Below are 6147 nucleotides of genomic sequence, written 5' to 3'. Positions count from 1 at the left end.
TCAGGCAGTTGCAGTGACCCTGTCCATAATGCTCTCTGCAGGAGAGGAGTGCAGCTCTGAGACTCTTTCCAGTTCTGGATCAATTACATCATTAACCAGAGCTCCTGGTGGAGAGAGATTATTGCATAAAAACAACATGTGCTCTCATTCTCTGGATTTAGATGGCCACATCCCAGAATCTAAAACCATGCACAGAAACAGACCTGGCCTAGGATCTTCCTTTCCTATAATTTTGCATGAGAAAAGGTGAAATCAACACAATTAACTTCCCCCATTAATTTAGTCTAGTAACCAGACAGATCCATCTGTTTCTCTTTTGTGTTGCAGAATACAATCCATAAAATAAACTGGGGAATAAATAAAGCAGCTTCAGTCCATCGGTGGATATTTAAAATTATTATTCGCAAATGGGTTTTCTGGTGTGGATGAGACAAGTCTAGCCCAAGGGGTTTTGGCGCTCTGGGTCTGCAGCTTGCCTGGTCCCCCCACCCCCGCCACCACTTGCCTGGCCAAGGCTTGATCAGAAAGTCTGACAGAAGTAGCAATTGTTGAATAAAATGACATTTTTAATATAATTGTTTTGTCATACTTGAAAAGTCTTTACAAATAAAGATTTTTTTAAGGGAAGGAAACACAATTTTGAAGGGTTGAAGCTTGCAGAGATAGAGCAAATTAAAGACATGGTTCTCATTGGTTAAAGATGTGATTGGCGATGGTTACATGTGACCTTCCCCCCAACTGGATAAATAGCAGCTGTCTGCGACCATTTCAGGTCATGAAAATGATGGAAAAGGGAGGCTGAAGTCCTTTCTCTCCATATTCTGTGGTCCTCCCAATCTGAATCAGGTCCCCTAACATGTCTGGGAACTGAATTTTCAGTATGGAATTTCAGATGCATACTCTAGCCATGAAGGCTAAATGGAACTTTCCTGTTAAGGAGATGTATACCTTGTAATGTCAGCTGCTATGGGGTTCTTGCCTTCTTTGTGGCCTTTCCAGAAACATTCACTGAGACACTGCTGGAAACAGGATTCTGGACTAGAGGGCTCTTTGGCCTGATCCAACAAGGCTCTTTGTAGGCCTCCAGCATTGCTTTGTGTGTGTGTGTACATTAATTACCTTTTACTTTGGGAAAAATTCACGAGTTACTTTTAGGAAGTGACTGGAGTACCTCTTGTCCTTGACAAGGCAGTTTTGCAAGCCATGTTGCTTTACGTGGAAAGGTTAATGGTTCACCCAGTTATCCGTTAGCTCAGAAATTAAGTAAGCTCTTTTTCCCACCAAGCAGGAAATATTAAAGGTCAGTGTCTGGCTGCAATCACATGTGAAACGGAAGGGGGCACCAGCAAGATGACAGCTAGCACATCATTCCAAGAGAAGGGGGAAATGGTTTGGTAATAAGGGAAAAAAAGAAAAGCAGTTTCCCAGAGGTAAGTTATAGATTTGTTTAGCAATGCTTGTCCTTTCTCTGTGAGTACCAGTACCTAAAGTACCATAGTAATCATGGGTCACTTGATGACATCTAGTTAACTAACAATCTGATTGTACCCATCCTGAGGGAAATCCTTTAATACAATAATGCAAAACTAAGAGAAAATGGGGCAGGGAGAGACAAGAGTAAGGCTTTCCAACCTCTGGGTGGCAAACAAATGCATTGTGCTTAGTAATGTTTTTGTCACTGTCTTTTGAGACAAAAAAGAAACACTATTTAATTTCATGCTGGTAAGAACTCATAGGAAGTGACCAAAATTTAGGAAACAGCTCAGTGAAAAGGATGCCAGATTAGAAAGAAACAAAACAAGAAGGTAGGGTTGCCAGCCTCCAGGTGGGGCTTGGAGATCTGTTTTTACAAATGATCTCCAGCTGGCAGAGTACAGCTCCCCTGGAGAAAATGGCTCCTTTGAAGGGTGGAGTCTATGGTATTGTACCATGCACAGGCCCCTCCTCTCCCCACACCCTGCCATATCCTGGATCCACCCCCAGTGTCTCCAGGTATTTTCCAACACAGATATGGCAACCCTATGAAACAATGTAAGTTCAAAACTGTACTGAAATAAATCCAGCCAGGTAGGAATGTTAGTCTGCAGCAGTAAAATTAAACTGGAGTTCAGTGGCATCTTAAAAATTTACGCCTGCATGAGCTTTTGCAAGTCAGCGCTCACTTCCTCAGATCTGGAATCTGGAACTGACTTTGTTAGTCTTTAAAGTCACACTGGATTCTCGTTTTATGGTTCTGAAATACACCAGTTTTTTAAATGTTGACATTCAGATTAAGATGACAATTTTTAATTCACATATGAATGAGAAAGTTCCCATCTCTTCCTAACATCCACTTTAGGCCTCATTTCACTAGAACCAGAACCACTCTGTAGTCCTCATTGGGTAGTACAGCTCAAAATATCCCTCACAAATTCTTTCAGAAAATGTTTATTGTTAAGAGCAGAGGAAGTGTATGAATTCCAAAAGCAACAGTATGGAGCTGAAGTTCTAGTACTACTGAGTCTCATGCATCCACACATTCCATTAGGATTGCCATCCTCCAGATGGTAAGCAACCAAGTGAAGTAAAGCTACTGTGTAAAAAAGTCTCATAAACAGTACAGCCTCCAACTCTATAATATTCACAATTAATAAACAAAGTCCACTTGTATACACATCCAACAAAAATATCAAATATGCAGAACAACTATAGCTAGGAATGGAAAATCCAGTGTACTAGTCCCACAAGTAAGTTATTAATATTGTGAAACAATCAAACTTCTATTTATTTTCTAAGAAACAAGCCTGAGTGTGAACTTATTGCTCGGGCAGCCACACTATAGAATTCCACTGTGCAGAGACTCAGAACTGTTAACAACTGAAAATGAAAGCAGTGGTCACCAGGACAATTCTGCACCATCTAAAGATGAAGACAAGTGACAGCCCCCATCTTTAGGTGTTAGCCCTCCTTCCTAATGTGCATCTGCGGGGAGGGAAATGCATATAATGAAATCAATCTTATATCACAAGATCAGAACCTAGTGGTTATTTTGTCACTTTTCACTATGACATTTAACTATGGAAGAGAATGCTCAGATACCTTGTCAAAGGCTTTTCCTTCTCTATTCTCCAATCAGCAAAACAATTCTACTTTTAAAAATTCATAACAGATGCCACAAGATCACGACAGGGTGCAACGCCAAATTAAATAATCACAAAGAGAAAATGATGCAAATTTGCAAGGAAGGTCAGGGAATGCTATGGCATTGGTGAAAATACCGCCCCCCCCCCAGGTTTTTTTTCCAATTTAGTGGCACAAGAGAAAAAAAGGATTCAAGAGCTTCTGTCAGAAGACTCCTCCCCCATAGAAATAGTCTCTCTCTCGGCTTGACTTCGCGAACGAAGATTTAAGAAAGGTGCAGTAGTCCACGTCTGCTGCAGGCTCGCTGGTGGCTGACAAGACCAATGCGGGACAGGCAGGTCCGGCCACAGTGGCTGCAGGGAAAAGTCTGATTTGGGGTTGGTGCTGTAGCAGTACGATTCTTCCTCAATCTCCTTTTGTCCTCAAGACCAGCTATGCGTGCGTTCTCAAAGGAAGAGACAGCCTGGTGGATGGTGTGCCTCCATGTTTTGCGATTTGAGGCTAGGTCAGACCACTGGTGATGGTTAATGCAACAGGTACCAAGGGATTTCTTCAAGGAGTCCTTGTACCTCTTCTTTGGTGCCCTCTATTTCGATGGCCGGTGGAAAGTTCGCCATACAGGGCAATCTTGGGAAGGCGGTGGTTTTCCATCCTGGAGATATGCCCTGCCCAGCGCAGCTGTGTCTTCAACAGCAATGCCTCGATGCTTGTAACCTCCGCCCGCTTGAGGACTTCAGTGTTGGTCACAAAGTCACTCCAGTGGATGTTGAGGATGGTGCGAAGGCAGCGCTGATGAAAGCACTCAAGGAGTCACAGGTAATGATGGTATAAAACCCACGATTCGGAGCCGTAGATGAGGGTTGTCATCACAACTGCTTTGTAAACATTGATGTTTGTGCCTTTTTTCAGATGCTTGTTGCTCCACACCCTTTTATGCAGTTGGCCAAATGCACGGTTTGCCTTTGCCATTCTATTGTCAATCTCCTTGTCGATCTTGGCGTCTGAGGAGATGATGCACCCCGGGTAGCTGAACTGCTGGACTGTCTTCAAAACTGATTCACCCACAGTGATGCAAGGAGGGTGATAATCTTCCTGGGGTGCAGGCTGGTGGACAACTTCTGTCTTCTTCAGACTAACTTCTAGGCCGAATAGCTTGGCAGCCTCTGCAAAGTAGGATGTCATATGCTGCAGAGCTGATACTGAGTGGGAGACAAGTGCAGCATCATCAGCAAACAGTAGCTCTCGGATAAGTTTTTCCATTGTCTTGGAGTGGGCCTTTAGTCGCCTCAGGTTGAACAGGCTGCCATCGGTGCGATAGCGGATGTAGACACCATCGTCATCATCTAAATCTACTGTGGCTCTTTGAAGCATCATGCTAAAGAAGATCATAAAGAGAGTTGGCGCGAGAACACAGCCTTGCTTTACGCCTGTGCCTATTGGGAAGGGCTCCGAGAGATCGTTGCAGTGTCTAACTTGGCCTCGCTGGTCTTCATGTAGCTGGATGACCATACTGAGGAACCTTGGGGGACATCCTAAACATTCCAAGATTTGCCACAGGCCGTTCCTGCTAACGGTATCAAAAGCTTTGGTAAGGTCGATGAAAGTCACATATAGACCCTTGTTCTGTTCCCTGAATTTCTCTTGGAGCTGCCTGAGAACAAATACCATGTCGGTGGTGCTCCTGTTAGCTCTGAAGCCACACTGGCTCTCTGGGAGGAGTTCTTCTGCAATGGTGGGCACCAGTCTGTTCAGGAGTATTCTAGCAAGGATTTTGCCTGCGATGGAGAGCAGGGTTATCCCCCGGTAGTTGGAGCAATCTGACTTTCCCCCTTTGTTCTTACATAGAGTAATGATGATTGCATCGCGAAAGTCCTGTGGTAGTTTGCCTTGTTCCCAGCAGGTGACAAGTACTTTGTGAAGTGTGCTATGTAGTACTATGCCCCCATGCTTCCAGATCTCTCGTGGGATTCCATCAACTCCCGCTGCCTTGCCACTTTTCAGTTGCTTGATGACTTTAACAGTCTCTTCTAGGGTGGGGATCTCATCCAACTCTGTTTTCACTGGTTGAAGTGGCGTGAGGTGGATTGCTGAATCTTGAACTACGCAATTGGCTGTCTGCACTACGCAAAGGACTCTGAGCCTGATATGATGGACCATATACTGCCTTCAGGGCTTCGCAGAACCCTCTTAAATCACCAGTGTCTGCACACAGCTGGGTTCTCTCTGCAAGCTTGGTCCACCACTCGTTCTGAATGTCTCGAAGCTTGCTACATACAGTGCGAAAGGTTGCTTTTTTCCCGGGACAGGAGGGCTCAGCAAGATGTGCTTGGTAGGCAGATCTCTTTTTCGCCAATAATTCTTGGATCTCTTGATTGTTCTCGTCAAACCAGTCCTTGTTCTTCCTTGTGGAGAACCCGAGGACTTCTTCAGAGGTCAACAGGATGGTAGTTTTTAGGTGTTCCCAGAGTGCTTCTGGAGAAGGATCTGTGAGGCAACTGGGGTCCTCAATTCTTGTCTGGAGTTTTGCCTGGAAGGCAGCTTTAACTTCGGCTGACTGAAGGCTGCCAACCTGAAACTTCCTCCGGGGGATACCGCCTCTCCTGGGTGTAGATTTAAAGTGAAGATGGAGATTGCAGCGTACAAGACAATGATCCGTATGACATTCTGCACTGGGCATTACTCGGGTGTGTAAGACATCTCGAAGGTCTCTTTGGCGCACCAGAATGTAGTCAATAAGGTGCCAATGCTTGGACCGTGGGCGCACCAGAATGTAGTCAATAAGGTGCCAATGCTTGGACGGTGGGTGCATCCAGGTTGTCTTCAGACTGTTCTTCTGCTGGAAGATAGTATTGGTAATGGTGAGCTGAATCTCCATGCAGAATTCTAGCAGGAGGCGCCCGGTATCATTGCAGTTGCCAATGCCGTGTTTGCCAAGTACTCCTTTCCAGGCTTCCGAGTCTTTACCTACTCTGGCATTGAAGTCGCCAAGGTTGATCACCTTTGTCCTCTGTAGGGGTCTTCCGTACG

The sequence above is a fragment of the Heteronotia binoei genome, chromosome 13, assembly GCF_032191835.1.
Source record: "Heteronotia binoei isolate CCM8104 ecotype False Entrance Well chromosome 13, APGP_CSIRO_Hbin_v1, whole genome shotgun sequence".
In the NCBI taxonomy this organism is placed as follows: domain Eukaryota; kingdom Metazoa; phylum Chordata; class Lepidosauria; order Squamata; family Gekkonidae; genus Heteronotia; species Heteronotia binoei.
The sequence above is the reverse complement of the archived record's forward strand: the minus strand, read 5'-3'. Positions refer to the sequence as shown.